The following is a 26,979-nucleotide window of genomic DNA, read 5'->3' on the forward strand; positions in this document are numbered from 1 at the left end:
GTCACATTTGAAAATGTTGCTGAAATGGGGGGCATGTCGCATTTAGGAAGCCCCTATGGCATACTATTTCGGAAACTACACTTCTCAAGGCATATAACAAGGGGTACAGTGAGCCTTCACACCCCACAGGTGTTTGATAAATATTCATTAAGTGGCATGTGAAAAGGAAAAAATTGATTTTTTTTTACACTAAAATGCTGGGGTTACCCCAAATTTTACATTTTCACAAGTGGTAATAGGAGAAAATGTCACCATAAGTTTGTAAATACATTTCCTTGGAGTAAGGACATACCTCATATCTGGACGTTAGCAGCTCTGCAGGTGCACACCGGTCACAGAAGAGCAGATGTGCAGTCAGGGGCCTTGGGCTTCTGCAAAGCTGCCTATGGAGCCAGAACAGTTACATGGGGTATATAACTGGGGTACAGTGGGACATAAAATTATAAAACAGGTTATGTTCCCAGAATGATAACCCAGAGCATAGCCAAAACTAAAGAATATGCCCACCCCAAACCTTGTGCTCTGAATCATTCTGGGAATGTGATGTGTGTGGCAGTCCCTAACCTGTTGCCTCAAATGCGCACACCGCTCAGGTGGAAAGAGAGCGCTGCACATTTGAGGCAACATAAAAAAGTCCCCGATGATAGTGACCCATGACCCATTTTGGAAAAAGTACCCCCAGAGGTCTTATCAGTTTTTTTTTTTTTTTTTTTTATAAAACATTTTTTTGGTCAATTTAGTGGTTTATAGGGTTAAAGCTTGGAATGTACTCTGGACTCGGTACATTGGGGTCAAATTATGGAAAATTAAAAGGGAAAATGTAGTACTGCATGGAAGTGTGATACTCCCTGAAGCAATCTTTAATGCAGAGGCCTGGATGATCGGGGCAAGTGTCCCATTGAGTGGTGGTGTCCTTCCGTATCCCCTTCCTGTTACACACTCTGCATTTTTTCTGGGATCGTCCCTTCTTTCCAGTGTGGGGGACCTCACCTGGAAGTGATGGCCTGGGACAATCCTGGCACCTATAACTTAACTTCTGTTCCTTGGGAACTCCGGCCTGCTCTTTCCCAGTCGCCAAAGATCAGGGCCTTTAGGACTTCTTCTTGGAACTGAAGGTATGTCCCTGTGTTGCCAGCGTACTGGGACAGTACAAACGAGTTGTACATGGCAACGTGTCCCAAGTAGACCGAAACTTTTTTGTACCATACCAATGTTTTTCGCATGGTGTTAAATGGCTTGAGGACTTGATCAGAAAGATTAACTCCCCCATATACTGAATGTAGCCCAGAATTCAATGAGGCTTGAGGACCGTTGTTGTGGTACCTCGCACAGGGACAGGTGAGCTGCCGTTGCCATGAATAGTGGTCAGCATAAGGACATCCCTCTTATCCTTATACCTGACCAGCAACAGCTTTTCATGGGTAAGGGCACGGGACTCACCCTTGGGCATAGATGTCTTAACAAAATTTAGAGGGAGGCCTCTCTGGTTCTTCTGCACAGTCCCACAAGCCGACGTGGATCTGGTGGCAAGGGATGTAAACAGAGGGATGCTGGTATAAAAGTTGTCCACATAAAGGTGGTAACCCTTATCCAGCAATGGGTGCAAAAGGTGCAAAACGATTTTCCCGTTAACACCCAGAGTGGTGGGACATTCTGGGGGTTCAATACGGGAATCTCGTCCATCATATACTCTAAACTTGTAAGTGTTCCCGGAGGTACTCTCACTAAGTTTGTAGAGCTTCACGCCATACCACGCCCACTTCAAGGGAATATACTGGTGGAAGATGTGTCTCCCCTTAAGACTCATCTACCAAGAGCTCCCTGAGCGGTACGTAGGCCTCCCAAAATATGGCCCCAATGTGATCGATGAGCGGCCTCACTTTTTAAAGCCGGTCATAGGCAGGATCACTTTGGGGTGGAGATGCCACATTATCAGTGTAATGGAGGCATTTCCGAATGGCCTCAAACCGCTTCCGTGTCATGACCATACTGTAAAGCGGGGTCTGGTATAGGATGTCCCCGCTCCAGTACTGTCTGACACTTGGCTTTTTGACCAGGCCCCAAAATGTCCTCATTTCTGCTACATCAATGACGTACCATTCATTGGACCTGGCCAAACAATAATCTGGGTGATGGGCGATGAACTGCCTGGCGTACAGATTTGTCTGCTCCACCATTAGATTGACAAAGCTGTCACTGAAAAAATAACTGAAATAGTCCATATCAGTGAATCCAGCAATGTCAATCCGGATTCTGGAGTCACCAACAAACTCAGGAATCCGTGGCTGATAACCCTCTGGGGGTCTCCAGACAGGTTCACCGGAAGGGGCTCCGGTACACTTGTCTGGGGGATCGGACTCCTAGTACGAGTGGCATGGATGCTCGTATTAGTGTCAGCCACTGGGTCACTTTCACGGGGGTGCGTGGCCTCGCCTCGCGGCATCTCCGCCACTGTACAGGGAACTCATCATCAGTACTAGATGATGAGGAGGACAAGGAAGAACACAGTAATGTAGGATCTTCCTCGTCCTCACTGAGAGATTTGGAGTGGGAGGCAAGAAAAGCGTATGCCTCCGCCACCGAAAATGCCCAGCGAGCCATCGTCTTTTTTCTATGGTGGTGGGGGGGGTCTGGGCGGGGAAATATGTAGTGTATGCTTGGTGTTAACTTTATCTATAACGGTGTGTGATTAAAAATCACACTCCGTTATATGGGGTAAAAAAAATAACGCTGCGGACAACCAAAAAAAAGGGGGGCAAATCGCAGCACCCTGAACCTGTAATAGGGCCCGGGTCATGTGAAAAAAAACTGCAGCGGACCCTTGAGGACCTATTAGGGGTCGGGGAGGGGGGGGGGGGGGATTTTTTTAAAAAACTTTTATTAACTTTTTTTTTTTACAGTCCTACCTGTCCCTTTAGTGTATTATTTCCCTGCTCTAAGGGGGTGTCTTCTTTACTGAGGGGCTCCGATCTCGCAGAGGGGGGGGGGGGTCCCTGGCTCCTTCTTGCAGCTCTGCCCGCTGACTGAACTCAGCTGACAGGGTGGCAAAAAGAGGCCATTAACCCCTCCCCTGTCGGCTGCTATTGGCCGGACGATCGCAGCGATCCTGGGGGGGGGGGGGGGGGTTACGAAATGGCCACCTCCTCATAGATACAGGAGGTGATTGGGGCGGTGTTCTTCACCCCCGATCACCATGTATCACCGGTCATCACCGGAATCGCCGCAAATCGCCAGTGTGAATTGACCTGATGACCCCCCTGGGCATTTGCGTGGGGTGCCTGCCGATAGATATCAGCAGTCACCCCAGTCCGGTCCCTGCCCGGCGCGCAGTGGGGACCGAAATTCCCATGGGCGTACAGGTACGCCTTGGGTCCTTAAGTACCAGGGAGCAAAGCCTGGGTCCCTAAGTGGTTAAAGGGGTACTCCACTGGAAAACATGTTTGTAAATTACTTCTATTTAAAAATCATAAATCTTCCAGTACTTATCAGCTGCTGTATGTTCCAGAGGAAGTTCTTTTGTTTTTATATTTCCTTTCTGTCTGACCCCAGTGCTCTCTGCTGACACCTCTGTCCATTTTAGAAACTGGACAGAGGTGTCAGCAGAGAGCACTGTGGTCAGACAGAAAGGAAGTTCAAAAAGAAAAGAACTTCCTCTGTAGTATACAGCAGCTGATAAGCACTGGAAGGATAAAGAGTCTGAATGGTAGAACTTTCAAGTGTGCTTTATGAGAAGTAGCACTATTTCTGGCCATTAGATAACTTTATGTGCCATTTTACACCAGTTTTCACTTCTGAAGGCTTCATCTCCTACTGCAGCAGTTTTTATATGATTGTATAATGTGAATTATGGGTCCTGCAGAAAAAGGAGCTTGATAAGTGGAGAAATAGGCATTTCTATCTGCAAGGATATATTAAAGAGTACCTGTCATGAAACCATATTTTCTAAACTAACTAGACTATATTCCCTAACTACTCCTAACACCCCTCCTGCCCTTTAAAAAAAACTTCAGAGCCTTAAAAAGCTGTGTATCATACCTTTCTTCTTGCTCACATTGTGTGAGCTTCCGGCAGGAGAACATGGGTGTTCCCCAGCAGGCGCGACGTCACTGAAGCCTGTGAGAGCTGGGCCTCACCATGGTCCACACACAATTCCTAAGTTTAGTCTCCTGCCAGGCCGGGAGGAGACCAAACTAACTGTTTTACTTGTGGCAGGGAACAGAGCCACCTAGTGCATGTTTATTCAATCACATTAAAAACATATTGGTTGAGAATTTTAACAGCAAGTAAATAGCAAAGTGTCTTATAATTACACAAGGAACAATATATTAAAAGGTAAGTTTGGTGAAAGGTACTCTTTAAATAACTTCTCTTTTGATGCCTATGTGATATATTCACTTCATTTATCAAAAATTATTCATTACCCTAGAAAAAAAACCTCTAAAGTATTGACCACTAGATGTCTCATTTCCCTGAAAACTGCTGCCCAAAGCTTGTTGTACGAGGAATTCCATCTCTAGCAGCAGAGAGACCAAGACAGAACACAGAAAGTGGGGTTTAGGTGGAGGGTAAGCCTGGACTGGACAGGGAAAGCCTGGACTGTAAACATGCAATCTGGGTCTATTAGCCTCCTCAAAAGGGTCCATGCAATATCCAGAAAGATTATCAGAATTAGGGTTATTAGGGACGACATAATTACTATGTATAAATATATATTAGGGCACCTTACAGAGACCTCTCCTATGATCTATTTATACCCAGAACTGTATCTATAACAAGGGGGCATCCTCTACGTCTAGAGGAAAGAAGGTTTCTACACCAGCACAGAAGGGGGTTCTTTACTGTAAGAGCAGTGAGACTGTGGAACTCTCTTCTGGAGGAGGGGGTCATGGTGAACTCAGTAAAAGAGCTCAAAAGGGGCCTTGATACATTTCTGGAGAGTAATAACATTACAGGTTATAGATACTAGATTTATAGGGTCAGAATGTTGATCCAGGGATTTATTCTGATGTCATATTTGGAGTCGGGGAGGAATTTTTACCTCTAGTATGAGGGTTTTTTACCTTCCTCTGGTTCAACTCAGCAGGGACTCATTAGGGATATAGGTTGAACTTGATGGACTCTGGTCTTTTTTCAATCTTATGAACTATGTTACTATGTGCCTGAAAGGTAAATCAGGACTTCCCTCTCCTCTCTGACCACTTATAAAGTTCTGAACAGCTACCCTTTGTGTAAATACTTGTTTTTGTGATGTAACCCCTTCCTTGCTATGCTCCTGTTGCTGTTCTTCTTTTTGTTTACATAGCACCTTGCAAACCGGGTACATCAATAACCCCATTCTCCCCCTTCACATGCTATTATAGTATGGTACTGTTTAAATGATCCCCCAACACAGTGTCAGCCTGTTCAGCCCAGTGAACTTTTTCCGGCACTATGTCATGGCATAGCAGCAGAGAGGAATTGGTGCTGTCTGTGACTATTCCGAAAAGTAAGGGAAAGGAAGTCCAAGTGTGTACTACTGCCAAACAGCCCAGCTATAGTCCTGCACCCTGAAATGGAGAGTATGAGAAATACTGCAGCTGTGCACAGGTCGTTAGGGCGGGGCATCCTGGGCAATTGCCTAGGGCCCCCATCCAAAAGGGGGCCCCTGAAAAGCTTTAGGGCATTACTAACAATACTCCATTTTGCGCAAAATCGCGGTAAATTCGCTGCGTTTTTTTGCCACGATTTTACTGCGAATTTGGGCAAAATGCAGTATTCAGGGCCTAAGGCACTAACTCCTCCCCCTGTCCTGACCATTCTGGAGGAGCGCTGCTTGCGCTCCACTTATCAGACGTCACCAAGTTCGGACCCCTCACATCCTGCTCGCGCTCCACTGCTCAGGGTCCCAGGTGATCAGTGCCAGCACTTCCCCCCCCCCCCCCCCCCCCCTTCTACTATCTGCGGCCCTGCAGGGCTGAGGAGGCCAGGGGAGCTGGGAGCCCCTGCTGTCATGGCCCTGGCGCTGAAGCAAGGCAGCCTCAGCCAACCCGATCTCCAGCAATCATCTTCTGGGGGTAAGGAGAGGCTATTGTATATATGTATGTGTATTGTATGTGTGTATGTGTAAGATTTTGTATGATGTGTGTGTGTATATATATATATATTATATTTATAATGTGTGCATGATAGATTTATGTGTGTGTATGTATGATCTGTATATGTGTGTTAGATGTATATCTATGATGTATGTATGTATGATGTGTGTATGAGGTTTGTTACAGTGTGTCACCCCAGTAGTAAAGACATTACATGAGGAGGGGGTTTGTTACTGTGTGTCACCCCAGTAGTAAGGAGATTACACGAGGGCGGGGTTTGTTACAGAGTGTCACCCCAGTAGTAAGGAGATTACATGAGAAGGAGGTTTGTTACAGTGTGTCACCCCAATAGTAAGGAGATTACATGAGGAGGAGGTTTGTTACAGTGTGTCACCACAGTAGTAAGCAGAATACATGAGGAGGAGTTTTGTTACAGTGTGTCACCCCAGTAGTAAGGAGATTACATGAGGAGGAGGTTTGTTACAGTGTGTCACCCCAGTAGTAAGGAGATTACATGAGGAGGGGATTTGTTACAGTGTGTCACCCCAGTAGTAAGGAGATTACATGAGGAGGGGATTTGTTACAGAGTGTCACCACAGTAGTAAGGAAATTACATGAGGAGGAGTTTTGTTACAGTGTGTCACCCCAGTAGTAAGGAGATTACATGAGGAGGAGGTTTGTTACAGTGTGTCACCCCAGTAGTAAGGAGATTACATGAGGAGGAGGATTGTTACAGTGTGTCACCCCAGTAGTAAGGAGATTACATGAGGAGGAGGTTTGTTACAGTGTGTCATCCCAGTAGAAAGGAGACTACGTGAGGAGGAGGTTTGTAACAGTGTGTCACCCCAGTAGTAAGGAGATTACATGAGGAGGAGGTTTGTTACAGTGTGTCATCCCAGTAGTAAGGAGACTACGTGAGGAGGAGGTTTGTAACAGTGTGTCACCCCAGTAGTAAGGTGGGAGTGAAGGGGTGACAAATTTAGCTTTTGCCTAGGGTTGCAAAAATGGTGGGGGGGGGGGGGGGCGTTGCAAAAAAAAATTGCTTGCCCAATTGCCCCCCCCCCCCCCCCGAGATAAATTTACCCCATCACTATTAAGGACATCCCTATGACCCATTAACTCTCTGCGGCCCTGCATTAACTTTAAAAATGCAGGGGCCACTGGGAGATAGCGCATGCCGGGACGTCACTGACATCCCGTGCGTGTGCCCATAGGAACGGAGGCGCAGAGCATCAAGCAGGAGGAAGCCCGCTGGCCAGCATGGTAAGTTGCCAGCAGCACGTTATCTTCAGTGCTCCGAACCACTGCTCCTCCGGTCCCGGGACCTACTGCTATGGCCTATAAGCCAGGAGGAGCAGTGAAGCAGGGCAATACATAGACATACAGCCTCCAGCCATACACTGTATATGGTTGTAGGCTGTATGTCTGTGGGGGAATATACTGCCAACCTAAGGTGGGGGAACTATACTGCCCGCCTAAGGTGGGGGAACTATACTGCCCACCTAAGGTGGGGGAACTATACTGCCCACCTAAGGTGGGGGGACTATACTGCCCACCTAAGGTGGGGGAACTATACTGCCTACCTAAGGTGGGGGAACTATACTGCCTACCTAATGTGGGGGAACTATACTGCCAACCTAATGTGGGGGAACTATACTGCCAACCTAAGTTGTGGGGAATATACTGCCAAGCTAATGTGGGGGAACTATACTGCCAAGCTAATGTGGGGGAACTATACTGCCAAACTAATGTGGGGGAACTATACTGCCAAACTAATGTGGGGGGGCTGTGCTGCCAACTTAATATGGGGGGAACTATGCTGCATACTTAAAAGGGGTAGTCCACTGACCCAGCGTTCTGAACATTTTCAGCAGGCCAGGGGCGGGTGAGGCAGGGGAAGGGGGTGGCAACAGCTGGAGGCACAAAATGGTTCGGGTCACCGGCGGATTCCACAGATGTTTCTGGCACGGAAATTCAATTTTCTGTGTTCTCATAGAATGCATGGCTGTCTATGACTGTCGGTGTCCTGCAGTTTGCGGAATATCTGCACGGAGATTCTCCATGTGGACATTCTGTCTGTGAACTTAGCCTTATAGTATATGTGGGCGCTATTACTGATAGGTAGCATTGAGATCACTGTTTATCTGTGTGCGGTGACTATTACTGTATAGAGAACAAGGTTACAATATAAGGTTAGGGCTACATGGCAAAAATGGGTCGCACAGTCATAGAGCGCCATGTTGTTCTCCTTGAATTGTGCTGAATCTCAGCTAATGTAAGTAAATGTGATCGCACATAGAGAAATACAGCACAAATCAGTTCTTGCTCTTTGGGGGGTTTATGAAACCCTTAAAACAGCATCATAAAATGTATGGCTATCTGTGACCCTGTGGTTTCCTGTGAACATACATTTTATGATGCCGTTTTGCGCTGGATTTCCTTACAAGTTGCTGTTGCTCCACAGCTGTCCGTGCGCTTCGCTCTTGCAAAGGGGGGAGCTCAGCTGATCTATATATGGGGTCACGTGGTGACCCCCAAATTACCACAGCCACAAATTTATCCTGCATGGAATTATTACGTTTCTCATGTTGTAGTCACATCCATTTGTGGTTTGCAGCACAGTTTCATTTACTCGCATTAGCCGAGATGCAGCACAATTCAGGGGGCACAACATAGTGATCTTTGATCACGCAATCTGGGGGCCCCCATTTTTTTATTTTTGCCCAGGGCCACACTTAGTCTAAAACCAGCCCTGGCTGTGCATTATAGAGGGGGATCTTAGGCACACAATGACAGCAGTGAGAGCACTATAATCCCCTTGTCACCACTCTGAGGGGTTATTGTAACCAAGCTATGCAGGTTTTTAATATTCTTTTGAAAGTAACTGTAAGAAAATTCCACAAACACCCAATGGATATATCTTAAAGGGTACCTCTCATCAAATAAACTTTTGACATATTTTAGATTAATGAATGTTGAATAACTTTCCAATAGCATGTCAATGAAAAATATGCTTCCTTCTATTGTATTTTTCCCGTCCTGTCCTGTCAGCAAGCATTTCTGACTCATGCTGGAGTCCTAAACACTCAGAGCTGCCAGCCTGCTTTGTTCACAGCCAAACAGGCTGTGAACAAAGCAGGCTGGCAGCTCTGAGTGTTCTCCTTTGTGAACAAAGCAGACTGGCAGCTCGTGGTGTTTAGGACTCCAGCATGAGTCTGAAATGCTTGCTGCCAGGACTGGTAGGGAGACCCCTAGTGGTCATTTCTTCAAAGTGGAAAATTAAATAGAAAGCATATTTTTTGATAACATGCAATTGTAAAGTTATTCTGCATACATTAATCTATAATATATCAAAAGTTTTTTTTTGATAAGAGGTACCCTTTAAGGAATATAGTCAGTTTATTGACATTTCTGACATTGATATGAGCTGTGATGCGCCAACATATGAGATTGTAATGCCCCAAATCATTTTAGCAGTCTCATAAGCCCATTCACTACTATATTGGCTGGTCCTCACAGTTCATATAGCAGTCCTTACATTACACTGCATATCCTTCCTTCTAGATTGTCTCTCATCACCATGTCTCCTTACTAAAGACTCCTTGAGATATATCAGGTAGCATCCATACACTCAGCCGTTAGACCAGAGCAGGACATCTTACTCTATAGCATGGTCCTCAACCGGTGGACCTCCAGATGTTGCAAAACTACAACTCCCAGCATGCCTGGACAGGCATGCTGGGAGTTGTAGTTTTGCAACATCTGGAGGTCCACCAGTTGAGGACCACCGCTCTATAGCATATGTCATGTCTTATTAACTTCTTAAAGGGGTATTCAAGGAAAATAAGCTTTTTTTTCTTTAGATCAACTGGCTCCAGAAAGTTAAACAGATTTGTAAATTACTTCTATTAAAAAAAATCTTAATCCTTCCAAGAATTACCAGCTGCTGAAGTTGAGTTGATCTTATCTGTCTGGAAACAGTGCTCTCTGCTGACATCTCTGCTTGTCTCAGGAACTGCACAGAGCAGAACAGGTTTGATATGGGGATTTGCTTCTACTCTGGACAGCTCCCGAGATGCGTGTCATCAGAGAGCACTTAGACAGAAAAGAACAACTCAACTTCAGCAGCTCATAAGTACTGAAAGGATTAAGATTTTTTAATAGAAGTAATTTACAAATCTGTTTAACTTTCTGGAGCCAGTTGATAACCCCTTTAAATCACCATGTCCTCAATAAGTTGCCCCCCATGTAAATAAGCTTATACCATGTTCGGGTAGCTTAAAAAAATTTCCTCAGTTTAGAGCTAGAAATCTTTCTAAATAATATCTAAAAAATCCCACCGTACTAAAAACTTTTTATCCCTTAAGTTATCACAGAAGATAAAGTAGAGTCACTTGAGTTCACCTGTCTTCTATACATCATTGTGCCCCTAACATAAAGTCTTAAACACATCTGGAGTATGTTATATCCATTCACTCCAGCACCTGTCCCTGCACCTCTCCTGCCTCTACCATCACATTGTCAATGATCGAAGCATAATAATACATGAATATGTTGATACTTTGTGTCATTTATAGAAATATATTTTCAATAAACTTTGAATTAAAAAAATAATAATAATATTAGTCATACATGAATAATGTCTATAAAATCCTAAACAGTCCTGTCTAGATGATCGCCAACATCATCGGCTTGATACTATGTTATTTTAAAGACATCTCAGGTAGCCTACATTCATTCACTAGAGCAGTGTAAGCATCTGTTCTATGGGTCGGTCATTCTTGCCTCTCTTCTTGTTGCCTGATAAAGACTTAGGTAACTCAGATGCGAGACATCTCCCTGTATCCCCCTCCCCTTGCCTATATCCATCATCTACCATGTGCATCTCTAACACAAGTCTAAGTACCCTGACATCATAACATGGCATTGTGTTCCTATCTGTCCAGAAGAAGATCTTCTCCACATACCCATCCTCAATGTTCCATCCAGTCGATTGATAAACTCTCAATACTTCCCCAGTTTTCTGAACACCCATGACCTCAGTCCAGACAAAACACAAATGAATAAGCAATACTTAGTTCCCTTCATCTGGAAAATGACTCAGTCAGTCAGCGCATCTCATTTCATTGGGCTGCTATTAGTTACAGCATCATACGGCATATAAGTTACAAGTGACCTACCTGGGTCTCCTGCAAGGTAGCGTCTTGCAAGCTCTCTTTAGTTTTGGTCTCCTATGTCCTCTATGATCCCATCCCTCTGTCCTTTTATCTCAGTTTTCTTCTTGTGTTCCCCTCTGCCCCCTCCCGGTGCCCCTTTTTCTGTTCCCCTTACTCCTATTCATAGTCAGGATCTCCTCTTTTTTTTTTCAGACTCCTCCCCACTCGCTTTGAAACCCCCCCTCTCTCTCTCTGAAGCAGGTCCCTATTCAGGTGGGCTTTTCATATCAGGATGAGCTAATCCTCTCATGCCTTAAATCAAACAGCCTTTACTACGTTCGCTCACGACTTGTTTTGATCATTGCATTCATTTTTTTTTTCTTCATTTTTTATGGAAATCCCAGGGAACATGTCTGTTTTCACACCTGCCTGTCCTGCAAGGAACAAGCCACAGTTACCAAGTACAAAAATAAAAACTCTCCATGCCCCTCTACAGACCCCCACACTGAGGTCTGATTTACGTTTGCACATACTGTACTACTTTATTCATACTGCCGGAGAGAGAGAAAGAGAGAGAAAAAAGGAACGAGAAAGAGAGAGTGAAAAAAAAAAAAAAAAAGATACTGGAAAAGACAGACACATGGAGGTGTTGCTAAAACAAACAGAGAGGAGAAGAAAAAGTATATTCAAGCAGAAGCAATTATGTGTTTGATGGAAATAAAATAAAGAATAAACACAAGAGGTCACTTCATATTTGTGGAATAAAGATTAAGACCTTGCTGGGAAGTCAGTGCCAATCTACAAATGCTTGCCCATTCCACCCTGGCACAGAAGTTCAGGAGGGATTGATTATGCATTTTGTGTCTCTGAGAAATTGTGCCCAGGAGCTCGCATTCTAGCAAGTTGTATAAAAAGAAGGAGTGAAAGGGAATCCACTTGTTCTTTTATTCTGCCATATAATACAGATAAAACAATCAGGGGAAGGATAAAGGAGTAAAGTCAAAGTGAGGATGGTCAGGAACCAGAGTAGAGGGTGGTGAGCTCTAGATAGAACAGAGATGCAGGGTCACCAGTTCATAGACGCAGACAGTCAGCCGTGTGTGGGAGGACATCACCTCATTCATAAAAGCAGCAGCATGCTCTTACCTAGGCTTGCAAGTGCTTCTATTACCTAGATTGGCACAGTCTTATCCGCCTGCGAAGCTTCTCCTGCTGTTTATACTAATCCATTCATAAGAAGTTTGATCATTTCCACATCAAGATCACGGACTGTTTAGTCTCTTGTCTCTTCCACTCTCTCTCTCTCTTTCTCGTACTCTCCACCCCTTTCTCTCTTTCATTCCCAAGCTCACCACTCTCCACTTCAATTTTTGGCAGCTTAAAGTGAACAACAAAAAATGTTCAAACATTTCAGTGTTTTCCTCATCTCGCAATTCCGTTTTGACATCCCCATTCTGCTCCTCAGCAATTCTATCTTTTTCTCTTCCCTTCTTCCGTCCACCCTTTCCTCTCCGCACTCTGCCTGTCATCCCTCATACTTTATCACTGTTAATGGGTCGTTACTCATCAGAGGGATCTGCGCCGCATTCATTTATAAAATATTTCTTTATGACTGACGTAGTGCAAGCCTGGGATTTTTTTTCCCTTCTCCTCATCCCGCAGACTTATTAATTTGTAGCCATTGACTCGTCGGCATGGATTGTAATGAAAGTGGGAATTAACAATTAGCTGGTTCTGTTCCGCAGCTGTTTAGATTAGCAGGACGCTGGCGCATCGACGGACTCAACAAATATTTGCTTAAATTGCGTTTTGATGGGAGGATTTCCAGGTACTTACATCACCGGTGATGAAGGCCAAAATGCAATGATGATGTTACTTTTCTTGGTGTAAAGCATTTATTCCTAGATTTACTAAATTCTGTCTCAGACTGTGCAGTGTCAAAGAAGGCCAAAAGCTGGGCAGCCATACAATAGCCTATGAAAGCTTACTTTAAAGGAAAACTGGCAGCCGATTTGCCCTCACTAAACCCAATACCCAAGTTTATAAGTGGATAAACTGGATTACAATGAGTTATCACTTACCTGAATCTGTGGTCTGGTTTTGGAGAAACCTGTTGTATTAGCCTCCATTGCTAATAGTCGCTGTATACCGTGAAAGTTGGACCCAGGATGCTGAGTATATTGAGTCCCACCTCCATTGCACAAAGACGACTATTAGCAATGGAGATTAATACAACAGGTATTGCCTCCCTGACATAGGCATATTTCAGAAAGTACTGTCTCCCTGTTTCTCCCTGTAAGGCTAGGTTCATATCATGAATGTGCCCACAAAGCACAGATACATGATACAAAAAATGTCAAACTGACATGTCGACGTCCCTGTGCTTGGACAGGCATGGGCCCCATTCATTTCAATAGCCTGAGCATAGTCAGCTAGACATTACATTCAGGTAATTTCCCGAGCATATACACGTTTTAAAATACAAAATAAAGAAACTGATTGGGACAAGATAACAATAGACAAGTTCAGAAGTTTCATTGAGAATCACTGACTGTCTGATAAGGTTGTGCAAAAAATATTAAAGGAAAACTCCAGCCAAAATTAACTTGTCCCCTGTCCATAGGATAGGAGATAAGTAGTTGATCGTGGGAGGTCCGAACACTGGGACCCCTCAAATCTCCGCAACGGGACCCAGACTCTTTCAGTGAGGAGCATGTGTCGTCTACCGGTAGACAGAAAGTGTTCCATTCATATCTTTGGGAGCACCGATGTTGCACGAGTGCTGTACTTGGGTCTTTTCAGCGCGACCATAGAAATGAATGGAGTGCGTGCTGTCTACCGCACATGCTCCTCGCTGAGAGCCAGATCCCTTTTCAGAGATTGCAGGGGGTCTCAGTGGTCGGAACACCCCCACACCCTCCCACCCCAACCCCGCAATCAGCTACTTATCCCCTATCCTGTGTATAGGGAAAAAGTTAAATTCGACTGGAGTTCTCCTTTAAATCCATGTACCATCATTTTTATCCAGGGAAGTTTTGTTACTTTTTTAAATGATTCTGTTTGTTTAAACCACAATCCAGGAGCAATGTCTGATTTTCATCAATTACTTTTCAGTAAATTGTTATTTATATTCAATTGAAAAGACAAAGTTAGTCTGGCACTGCACTATATATTCCCTGGTGAAGCTTCAACTACATGGGTGAAATATGCAGTCCAACTGGAGAAACTAATCTTAGTTGGAGGTGGTGCTCACTCCAATACTGTACAAGGTGGGTGTGGTTCTCACTCCAATACTGCACAAGCCGCTTCAATGCCCATGTACCACTGGAGAAAGCTGCACCAGGGAGCAGAGTCTAAGGAGCCACTGGTTTTCACCAGAGCCCGCCGCACAGCAAGATGGACTTGCTGCGGCAGGCGAACTACCAGGTCGCTACCCCTGGTACAACTAACCCACAGTGGTGGCCTAGGTAAAGCGAGATACACTTTAATAAGGAAACTCAGAAACAGGGACTGACAAGAAGGTCAGGGCTGGCGGCAATATTCGAGGTCAGGAAACATAGAAAAACAGTACTGGTACACGGTAAGACAGGACACTGCAAGGAATGCTTGCCAAATGGCTACAAGGCACAAAGATCCGGCAGGGGTCAAGAGGACATGCAGAAATTTTATAGGGTCAGTGCCCGGCAAGGACCAATTACCGGTGCGCTGGCCCTTTAAATTTCAGAGAGCCGGCACGCGCGCCCTAGGAAATGGGTACGCGCATGCCGGCAGTTAGAGGAACCAGGAGCATGGAGGGGTAAGTAAATGCTCGCAAACTGAGTGCGACCGCAACTGGACATGCCGGCCACGGCACTGCCTGTCCCTGAAGCTGTACAGGAAGACGTGCTGAGAGTAGGCCCGTGGCCAGCATGACCGGCCTTGGCGTGACTCATTTTTAGGCTCTTTTTAGGCTGTAAGAACCTCAGCACAAGATCCCGATCGAGAATGTTCCCTTCTGGTTCACAGCACCTTTCCTCAGGACCGAACCCTTTCCAGTCCACCAGGAAGAATTGTTTCCCCCGGACAATTTTGGTGGCCAGAATCTCTTTAACCTCAAAAACATCAGAAGCACCAGACATTCCCCTGGGAGAAGCGGTTGAGGACTAGTGGCTTAAGGAGGGAGACGTGGAAGGAGTTTGGGATGCGAAGAGATGATGGTGGTTGGAGCTTGTATGAGACTGGGTTAACCCCTTAAGGACCGAGGGTTTTTCCGTTTTTGCATTTTCGTTTTTTCCTCCTTGCCTTTAAAAAATCATAACTATTTCAATTTTGCACCTAAAAATCCATATGTGGCTTATTTTTTGCGCCACCAATTCTTCTTTGTAATGACGTGAGTCATTTTGCCTAAAAGTCTACGGCGAAACAGAAAAAAAAATCATTGTGAGACAAAATTGAAAAAAAAACGCTGTTTTGTAAATTTTGGGGGCTTCCGTTTCTGCGTAGTACATTTTTCGGTAAAAATGACACCTTATCTTTATTCTTCAGGTCCATACGATTAAAATGATACCCTACTTATATAGGTTTGATTTTGTCGTACTTCTGGAAAAAATCATAACTACATGCAGGAAAATTAATACGTTTAAAATTGTCATCTTCTGACCCATTTAACTTTTTTATTTTTCCGCGTATGGGGCAGTATGAGGGCTCATTTTTTGTGCCGTGATCTGAAGTTTTTAGCGGTACCATTTTTGCATTGATAGGACTTATTGATCGCGTACGCCATATACCGTGCTGTTTAATTAACGATATATTTTTATAATTCGGACATTTCCGCACGTGGCGATACCATATATGTTTATTTTTTTTTACACTGTGTTTTTTTTATGGGAAAAGGGGGGTGATTCAAACTTTTAATAGGGAAGGGGTTAAATGATCTTTATTCACTTTTTTTTTTTTTTTTTTTGCAGTGTTATAGCTCCCATAGGGACCTATAACACTGCACACACTGATCTATTACATTGATCACTGGTTTCTCATAGGAAACCAGTGATCAAAGATTCTGCCGCTTGACTGCTCATGCCTGGATCTCAGGCACTGAGGAGTCATTCGACGATCGGACAGCGAGGAGGCAGGTAGGGATCCTCCAGCTGTACAGTAAGCTGTTCGGGATGCCGCGATTTCGCCGTAACTATCCCGAACAGCTCCCTGAGCTAACAGGCATGCTTTCACTTTCACTTTAGACGCGGCGTTCAACTTTGAACGCCGCGTCTAAAGGGTTAATAGCACGCGCCACCACGATCAATGTCGCGAGCTATTAGCCATGGGTCCCGTCCGGGCCCGACCCGTCCGTGGCCCCGCGTTATAGATCGGGAGCAGAAACATGACCTACCGGTACGTCGTGTGTCCTTAAGGAGTTAATACAGAGCAAGATCTTAAAAGGATCCAGGAATCGAGGACCCAGTTTGTAACTGGGGATCTTCAGACAAACATGTTTGGCAGACAGCCAGACCCTGTCCCCAGGAGAGAAGACCGGGGTGGCCTTCTCTTCTTGTCAGCTTGAGATTTCATGCGGGAGGAAGCCAGAACCAGAGAGTGTCAGGTTTCCTGCCAAATAGCCATAAAGTCTCGAGAAAGAGGAAGAGGTGGGTGAGGGTGGCGACTGTAGACAATGAAGAATGGAGACGTTCTTGTAGCCTCAGTGTCCCGGTGGTTACAGGAAAACTCTGCCCAAGGTAACAGATTGACTCAATTGTCCTGTTGTGCGGAAACAAAATGGCGGAGATAATCCCCTAAAATATGGTTAACCCTCACTACCTTGCTGTTGGTCTGTGGGTGATTTGCCGAAGAGAAGTCCAACTTGACCTCTAGGCGAGAGCAGAGAGCCTGACAAAATTTGGAGATGAACTGGACCCCTCGATCAGAGAAATTGTGCAATGGCCATCCATAAAGGTGAATAATATGCCGAAAGAATTGATCCGCCAGCTGTGGAGCAGAGGAAAGTCCAGGCAGTGGTACAAAATGGGCCATTTTGGAGAAACGATCTGTGACCAACCAAATGACTGTGTTGTTAGTGGAGGACGGCACATCCATGATGAAGTCCATTGCAATATGTGTCAAAGGTTGTAAAAGACCCACAGGCTTAAGACAAGGAATCTTCTCACGGGCACAAGTACTGCAGGAACAAACAAAATCGGTAACATTACGCTCCAGGTTCGGCCACCAGCAATGAGGGGAGATGAGCAGAAAGGACTTCCGTACTCCAGGATGCCCGACCAGCAAAGAAGAATGTCCCCAGTTCAACACCTTAAGTCTTAGGCGGAAAGGCACAAAAGACTTCCCCGGAGGTACTTGATGAAGGTCAATAGGCGCAAAGTCAATCAATCAGTCTGGTGGGACTAAATGCCCTAGGGTGGAGTCCTGGCCCACCACATCGGAGGAGCTAGAAAGAACATCAGCTTTAACGTTCTTAGCCGCTGGCTGAAAATGAAATCAAATCTGGAAAAGAAAAGAGACCATCTGGCCTGTCGGGGATTCAGATGCTGAGCGGACTGTAAATATAGGAGATTTTTTATCATCCGAGTAAATATTGACAGGATGAGAAGATCCTTTCAGAAGGTGACGCTATTCTTACAGGGCGAGCTTAATGGCAAAGAGTTCCCGAACTCCTATGGTGCAATTCCTTTCAGCTGGCAAAAATGTCTTGGAAAAGAACCCGCAAATCACTGTTTTACCCCTGGAATTCTTCTGGGTCAGGACCGCACCGGCACCTACAAAGGAGTCATACACCTCGAGAAAGAATAGTTTTTCTGGGTCAGGTCTTGTCAGGATAGTTGCGGAAGCAAAAGCTGACTTCAAACGAGAAAAAGCTTCTTGGGCCTGAGTAGGCCAGGATTTGGGGTTGCCATTCTTCTAGGTGAGTACCACAATCGGTGCTACCAACTTAGCGAAGCATATCAGCGAAAATGCGTTCGGGGTAAGGTGAGGTATCTTGTATGTGGGTGCATGGCCTGACTTGTACATAGTAACGCTATTTTCTTTCTTGTGAGCCTACCATTGCTATATAACTTCTATCTATATGTACTGTCAATAGTCTCATGCAATTCTACATGTGCACATTAGGAGTGTCTCATTACTATGCTGACACTGATCCTTGTATTTCAAGGTACTTTACTTATCTATGTTATACTCACCTTTGTTCCATTTGTATGTGTATTCTGTTTTTATATATTACTTATCTATGTTTTTAATGGATGATTAATAAAGAATTATAATTTTTTTATACCACATTCCTTCCCTCTATGTTTGGTGTTCAACTTAGAGAAGTGCGGTATGAACTGTTGGTAATAGTTGGCAAATCCAATGAAATGTTGTATAGCCCGCAAGCCAGAAGGTTGTGGCCAGTTGGGAACAGAAGACTGTCAGGATCCATCTGGAGGCCTCATATGGAAACAATATAGCCAAGGAATTATATACTTATCCTCTCAAAGAGGCATTTCTCAAGTTTGGCGCAGAGACAATTACTCCGTAGGCGTTGCTGGACCTGGCACACATGAGTGCGATGAACCTCCAGGTTAGGCGAGAAGATCAGGATGTCATCCAAATACACCATGACACAATTATAAAGGAGGTCCCAGAAGATGTCATTGACGAATTCCTGGAAAACGGCTGGGGTGTTACAGAGACCAAATGGCATCACTAAGTACTCGAAATGTCCGTCACGGGTATTAAAGGCCGTCTTCCATTCGTCACCTTCCCATATTCTGATCAAATTATATGCTCCTCTTAGATCCAGTTGAAGAAGACCTTGGCAGGTGGTCAAAAAGTTCAGAAATCAATGGAAGAGGGTACTGGTTCTTGATCGAGATTTTATTGAGCCCCCGGTAATCTATACATTGGCAAAGAGACCCATCCTTCTTCTCCACAAAGAAAAATCCAGCACCAGCAGGGAAAGAAGATTTCTGGAGGAAACCCTTCTGGGGATTCTCCTTGATATACTCTGCCATGGCTTTAGTTTCAGTAGTCGACAAAGGGTAGATTCTTCCTCGCGGAGGCGTAGTACCAGGCTGAAAGTCAATAGGAAAGTCATAAGAGCGATGTGGAAGAAGACTCTCAGCCTGTTTTTCGCAGAATACGTCTGCAAAGTCCAGATAAGGAAGAGGCAGGTCCGGCAGAGAAGGAAGAGGCATGGAAGACTTCAGTTGTGGAGTCCCCAGACAGTGAGTCAGACTGTCTTGTCTCCAGGGAGAGACTTCGCCGGAATGCCAGTCAAGAATCAGGGAGTGACGTTGCAGCCAGGGAAGACCGAGAAGGACGGAGGAAAAACAGTGGGGAAGCACATAGAACTTGATTCTATCCTTATGCAAGGCTCCCACTTGCAACATTAGTGGTTCAGTGAGAAATTGCACTGCGTGGTTCAGGCATTCCTCACTGACAGAAGAAATGTATAAAGGCTTATCGAGCCGTGTGACTTGAAGATGGTATTTATGGACCAGGGAGGCCTTAAGGACGCAGGGTTTTTCGGTTTTTGCACTTTCGTTTTTTCCTCCTCACCTTTTAAAAATCATAACCCTTTCAATTTTGCACCTAAAAATCCATATGATGGCTGATTTTTTGCGCCACCAATTCTACTTTGCAGTGACATCAGTAATTTTACCCAAAACTCTACAGAGAAATGGGGAAAAAAAATCATTGTGTAATTGAAGAAAAATTGAAGGGGCTTCCGTTTCTATGCAGTACATTTTTCAGTAAAATTACACCTAATCTTTATTCTAAGGTCCATGCGATTAAAATGATACCCTACGTATATCGGTTTGAATTATAGTCTCCGTGCTGCTTTTCTCTTCCATTACTGAGTAAGCCATGAATCCATCCAACTCTGGTGACCAAATGGATTGGCTAGAGGAAAAATATCAGATAACATTACCTAATGGTAGAGTCCTGCAATTACTTACCAATGGGAGGGATACTTCTAGCATAGATAGGAGTTCCAAGAAAGTAAAGATAAGTCCCATAGAATAATTCACTGAAACACTTTGAATAGCCTGGGGTAGTCTGGGGACAGCCCTTTGTGTGAAAACTAAGCACAACTCTCATCATTTCCCTCAGTGGCTACCACAAGATCATCATCCACAATGAAGTAACAATTGAGAAAACTATTCATATGTGGTTTTAGGACATTATTCTACATTATTTTAGGGCTTCTCTCTGGAACCTGGGTAGAAAACAGCACAGCATAATTAGGTAATTCATGGTGGGTCCTATCCCTATTTTGTAGTACTAAGGGGAATGTCTTGTTACAGTAGGAAGAGGATGAGTCAGCTGTGATGACTGTGCCAAGGAAGATAGAAACAATTATAGTTACCTAGAAGCTTTTGAGACAGTGAGAAATCTGATATATAAGAATCAATGGGCAGCCATTTTTGGTGAAAATGTTTTGGTTTGCTCATAATTAAATACCTTTAAGAGCATATGTTAATATAGATTTACAGATTATTAATGAGAAATAAACCATACCTGTGCCTACGCCATAAACATCAATGCCAATCTTGATCCATCTGAACAAGTGATTCCAAATGTGAAGATAGGTAACATTGTTGCAGAGGAAGCTAAAGGTTGATAGGTATGGACGGACTTCTTGCTGTTGTCCTGCTGAGAAATGACATTAGCCACATGGTCAGTAGCTACATCATCACAGTGAAGAAAAGTAAAAAAAAAGCAAGGGTTTCATGGTCACAAAGATGTAGCCCTCGAGGACATCGGTTTCAAGGATGTTTCTCCAAAGAACAATGTGTTCAAAGACAGTGCAAAAAAAAAAAAGAACTACATAATTTACAAAACTTGACACCAAAGGCTGAAATTAATTTTACAGCCCAAGGTTGTACGACGTAAGAAGCCATAGCAAGGGTAAGGAGAGCTGAGTCTACTGCAAACTTTAAGAAAATCTCTGGAAAATATGCTCCACAAAGTCTCTATATTAGTGAGCAGTTTGCCTTTCAGAAGGCTTGGTACAAAGATCCTAGACTGGCGAAAGCCCATCAAGAAGCATGTCATCTACCTGCAAAAGGAGGTTCAGTGCTCTACATGCGAGATGCAAGTTCTCTGTACAGAGTGAGATGGGACAAACCCTAAATTGTGGCCATTAAGTAAATTATGCAAATTGCCATTAACAACATTTACAATTAGCCCATAATGCACCTTTTGCTGGGCATTGTGGACATGTCCTTAGGACATGTCCAAAGTTTATTTTAAAGTATCAGGTAAGATTTAAGGGGCAAGCAGTGCTTGCTCTGATGCCTTCGGATCAGAACAAGCTCTAAGCTATATAAAGATGTCAGAGATTAAAATAGTCATAATAATGTGGTATCTTTGGACAGTCAGCATATACCAAAAGAGCAGAAGAGGTGATAACAGTATGTAGCCCATTGCTTAAAGATCATGAGGACAATATGTTGCCTGACCTCTAAGAGAATACATGATTAGAAAAGGTCATAAGAGGCAATCAGCCTGCAGATACCTAAATGGAGGAGTTGAGATTGTCCCAACAATCCTTCAGAGCTATGTTTAAAAGCAAACTGGGAATAACCCTTTGGCATGGCACTAAGTAGAGACTGGTTTCCATCCCACCCAAAAACAAAACCTGCCGGATGTCCCCTAAAGTGGTAAAATCTATGACTACAGAAAATTGAGAATGGAAAATGATGTAGAGGTAAAAGAAGCTCTTCATCACTGCCTGCACATCTGATGAAGAGGTTCTAAAACCTCACAACGCGTAATGTTATGGCTAAAAAAAAAAATGAATCTTGCTGTATAAGAAGTCTCCTGCCTGGTAGATCATGCTGAATAACCTGGTATTTACCTCTACAAAATTTTACATTTGCATCATCAGTGAGGAATTCCTACTACCGACTCCAGGAAGCTGCACCACCAAATATTCCATTCATGCACTTATTGCTGTTGTGTCTTCATACACAACAGAGCAAGGTGAGCAAGTTTCCATTATTGGGCACACTGCTTCACCTCTAATCCATGCTTTGGTTTTAAAAATGTTATTGCCCAATGAGGAGCTCTGCTCTTTTTCCCCATAGAACCTATTCTACAGAAATTTAGAACATTTTTAAATTATGAGCAATCCAGAAGTCACAACTAAATGACTGCAAATTAGCAGATTCTTACCATTGCACATCTATTCTGCTCAGGCTCTATGGCCCCAGGTGGATCCAAGTATCATTATGTCCACTTGGACTTTTACATATTTTAGCATGCATGGTCCCCTGAAGATAATTTGCAGTTGAAACATATTGGGGTAGATAAGTACCATATTTTATCACCAAGCCTGTCTCATCTGATGTGTGATTTTGACATACTGAATTATCATCATCAAGTATTGTTATCTGATATACATTTTGCTCATGGGTAAGGTTGGGGTCCAGCCCCCCCCCCCCTCCCCAAGATAAGGGATTCTTATTTTTCTATAACAGGGAAAGAAACTTTCCCTAGGCCCAAGGTGGTATCCTCCCTGTCCCAAATATTCCAGTTTGGTTGGAGTGTCATTGGCTTGCCACCGATCTCGTTTTTGCTAGTGGTCCAGATCAGGACATATTGTTTATTGGAATATGGATTTCACTTGTTTCAAGATTTTATAACTATAATATCAATAAAGATTACAAGTTCTGCGCTCTTTGGTAAATTCTTTGAAGCACAGGAAGCATCTACATTTATCACCCCATTCAGTTTATTTAGGTAAAACCATCTGGGATGAATAACACAGCTGCCACATTTTTACCAACTGGTCAATCAGCTCATAGACAAGCTTGATACTGTAATTTTGCTAGGGCATGTCTTGATAATATGGCCATCTTAAGTCTTAAATCAAAGACCCTCCTATGCATCATCCACAGTGCTAGAGAGAATCAAGGAGGCTTAACTTACCATCAAGCTTGTCAAACAGGAATGTGGGAGGTTTAGTACTTAATGTATAATATGGGGGACCAACTAAACCCCCAAAATATAAAAAAAAAAAAAGTTTTTGCCTTTTTGGGGATAGTAGGTATTAACAAAAAAACAAATTACCTAATTGTAGTTCAAGTGACAGATATGACAAAAAGGTTGACTTCCCTTTGGTATTCTCATGACCAGGGGTCGGTCGGTCATGGGCCTGAAACAATAACTACCAAAAATCAGACATAATATAATTATACAAACAGGGCAGAATATAGTGTGCTTACAAACAGTTCATAAACCGGAATCCAGATAAATGGCAGACCTGATAAAATGAACAAAACTAGGTATGGAACAGGTTTACAGCAGAATCCAGGAGATGCAGGGGGTGAATGGAAGAACTGAATGAAAAACACCTAACTGATCAGGAACATAGGACACTGTTCACACCGGGACACAGAACAGAAATAAACTGGACACCCCACTCCACAAAAGGAGTAGACAGCTAAATAAAGCAAAATAGACTACTAGCCAGTGGGCACACTCCACTGTGTGATCAGGAAATCAGGATGCTGACAGTGGAGAAGAATACATCTAGCATCAGTAGAGTCCAATAGAGTAGAGTACTGTAGCAGGCTTTGGATAGCATGGGGGTGCTTGGGAACCACCCCCTGTATACACCCACAGTAAAAGTGAGTGTGAGCCTTGCCAAGGAGTATAAAGGGACCATGCTGTCTGGTGTAGTATGATATGATGTCTCTTATAATGTCTCTTGTATATGAAGATATAAAGAATGTACACCATTTCAAATGGAAGTCCATTGAATGTTTTTTTTTTACAAAAATGTCTCATCAATCCCAATCCTAGGTAACATTAAAAAAAAATGTAGTGTGGATGGTAACTCTAAATTTTAAAGATAAAACATAGAATGAACAATGGGTGACACTGGATGGTCAGTGTCACCCATTGCTTAGTTGTTTCCAAACAGTGTTAAAAAGAAGTTGTTACCCACTGCAACCCATCATAGGCTGTAAGTGAACTGGCAAAAAATTGACAAAGAATAATTTCAGTCAAAAAAATCTTCAAATTTTCTGCTTGGAATGAATTGGAGCAAAATTGGCATGAAATTTGAAAAGGAATTTGAAGCTGAATTTTAGGAGGAAATCTGGAGGAGGATCAGTAGTACAAGCCCCAATGGGCAGGCTCTCAATTCTTCTCTAAAAAATCTGCAAACATTCTGCTTCAATTCCACGTCAATTCCACTCCAAACTAATTTTTTCAGGAATCATAAAGTCCTATTAACTTCAATGGGCTTTTACCCGCGTATTCCCTCAGAAAGGGACATTCACATTGAATAATGAGTCACCATTAATGCTAATGCAGTAGGTGGAATGAATCGCCGCTGAAATTCAGTAGTGTGAATGGGTCTGCGGAAGACTCGTTCACACCAATGCTAAGGTTTACACAGCAGAATTACTGAGTGCAGTTCCCCATGTGCAAATTCCTCAGTGTGAACAGACTACCGGAATGATATTAACCCCTTAACGACGCAGGACGTAAATGTACGTCCTGGTGAGCTGGTACTTAACGCACCAGGACGTACTTTTACGTCCTAAGGATAACCGCGAGCATCGGAGCGATGCCCGGATCATGCGCGGCAGGTCCCAGCTGCTGACCGCAGCCAGGGACCTGCCGGTAATGGCGGACATCCACGATCCCGAGGATGTCCGCCATTAACCCCTCAGATGCCGTGACCAATACAGATCACGGCATCTGCAGCATCGCGGTGACTAATATGGATGAGCAGATCACCCGCACGGCAGACGGAGGTCCCCTCACCTGCCTCCGCAGTGTCTTCTGCTCTGATCTGCCTTCCCGCAGACCAGAGCAGAAAATGACCGATAACACTGATCAGTGCTATGTCCTATACATAGCACTGAACAGTATTAGCAATCGAATGATTGCTATAAATAATCCCCTATGAGGACTATTAAAGTGTAATAATAAAAGTAAAAAAAAGTACAAACATAAAGTTAAAAAAAATGTGAAAACCCCCCTCCCCCAATAAAAAGGTAATTGTCCCATTTTCCCTATTTCACCCCCCAAAAAAGTGTTAAAATAATATTTTATATACATATTTGGTATCACCACGTGCGTAAATATCTGGCGTGATCTTGATGGCGTGAACGTAAAAAAAAAGTCCAAAATAGCTGGGGGTTTTTTATAACATTTTATTCCCAAAAAATTTATAAAAAAGGATTAAAAGTTTTATATAAGCAAATATGGTATCAATAAAAAGTACACATCATGGCGCAAAAAATGAGCCCTCATACCGCCACTTATGCAGAAAAATGAAAAAGTTATAGGTCTTCAAAATAGGGGGAATTTTAAACATGCTAATTTGGTTACAAAGAAAAAAGAACACGTCATTTTTACCGTAAATTGTACGGCGTGAAAACGAAACCTTCCAAAATTAGCAAAATTGCGGTTTTCTTTTTAATTTCCCCACACAAAAAGTATTTTTTTGGTTGCGCCATAAACTTTATGGTAAAGTAAGTGATGGCATTACAATGGACAACTGGTCGCGCAAAAAACAAGCCCTCATACTAGTCTATGGATGAAAATATAAAAGTTATGATTTTTTGAAGGTGAGGAGGAAAAAACGAAAACGTAAAAATAAAATAGTCTGAGTCCTTCTTAAGGCCCAAATGGGCTTTAGACATCTTATCCCCTATCCAAAGGATAGGGAATAAGATGGCTGATCGTGGGGGTCCCGCCGCTGGGGTTCCGCATGATCTTCCACGCAGCACCCCAGTTAAAATCAGTCCCCGGAGCACGTTCGCTCCGGTTCCGATTACCGGCAACCACAGGGCTGGCGCATGTGACGTCATGCCTCCACCCCCATGTGACGTCACGCTCCGCCCCTCAATGCAAGCCTATGGGAGGGGAGTGACAGCTGTCTCACCCCCTGCCATAGACTTACATTGAGGGGCGGAGTGTGATGTCACATGGGGGCGGAGGCGTGACATCACACGCCGCCAGCCCTGTGGTCGCCGGTAATCAGACCCGGAGCGAACATGCTCCGGGGACTGATTTTAACTGGGGTGCTGCGTGCAAGATCATGGGGGTCCCCAGCGGCGGGACCCCCGCGATCAGGCATCTTATCCCATTTCCTTTGGATACAGGATAAGATGTCTAAGCGCCGTAGTACCCCTTTAAGGGGTTAAAGTCAATGGAGCTTTAATTCAGGCAGAAGTCGAGCAGAATTACTTGAGTAAATTCCTCAATGTGAACATATCCTTACAGGGCTAGTCTACTGCAGAAGAATTGCTTCTGGTGAAGATTACATTGATTATAATGTGTTAGACTAGGTTCACACTACGGAATTTTCGCCTGCAATTCCGCTTTGATATTGCAGGCAGAAATTTTGTTTACTTAAATGCACTGTATAGTGACTTGGTTTCCGTTCACAAATTCCCACTTCCGAATTTGCTCATTCTTCAGCCTGAAATACTCGCGGAACACATTGCAGTCCATTGGAGACTGCAGTGTCCGCGCGGTCCTAGCGCTGATTGATTCAGTTGCACTTGGAATCTCCAGGTGGAAATTTTCTGCACGGAGATTACGCAGTGTGAACCTAGCCTTATATGCAGTCACTATATGTGGCACACATTTAGGCTAGACTACGGAATTTCTGCTTTGAAATTTCCGGCAGAAATTCCGCTTACTATAATGTATAGTGTAGTGAATGGTTTTCCGTTCGCAAATTCACACTTCGGAATTTGTGAAGCGGAAAATCCGGATGAAAAATACGCTAGAAAATTTCCACCTGA

General features: G+C 43.9%; 1 protein-coding gene across 12 annotated transcripts in view; it reads right to left on the reverse strand.

Moving 5' to 3' along the window:
• PAPPA2 (pappalysin 2) overlaps positions 1–26,979 on the reverse strand; it is a 381,240-nt gene that overhangs the window by 306,769 nt on the left and 47,492 nt on the right. For 7 of the 12 annotated variants that reach the window (XR_008846570.1, XM_056532010.1, XM_056532012.1 and 4 more), the window contains one exon: positions 20,723–20,857. The exons of 2 other annotated variants lie outside the window; for them this stretch is intronic. The gene's annotated coding sequence lies outside the window, so the exon portion shown is untranslated. Of the gene's footprint in view, positions 1–11,254; positions 11,365–12,376; positions 12,523–20,722; positions 20,858–26,979 lie in introns of those variants that run through there. 3 more of the 12 variants (XM_056532018.1, XM_056532014.1, XM_056532016.1) reach the window with 3 other exon arrangements.

Source organism: Hyla sarda, chromosome 7 (assembly GCF_029499605.1).
Source record: "Hyla sarda isolate aHylSar1 chromosome 7, aHylSar1.hap1, whole genome shotgun sequence".
Classification (NCBI taxonomy): Eukaryota; Metazoa; Chordata; class Amphibia; order Anura; family Hylidae; genus Hyla; species Hyla sarda.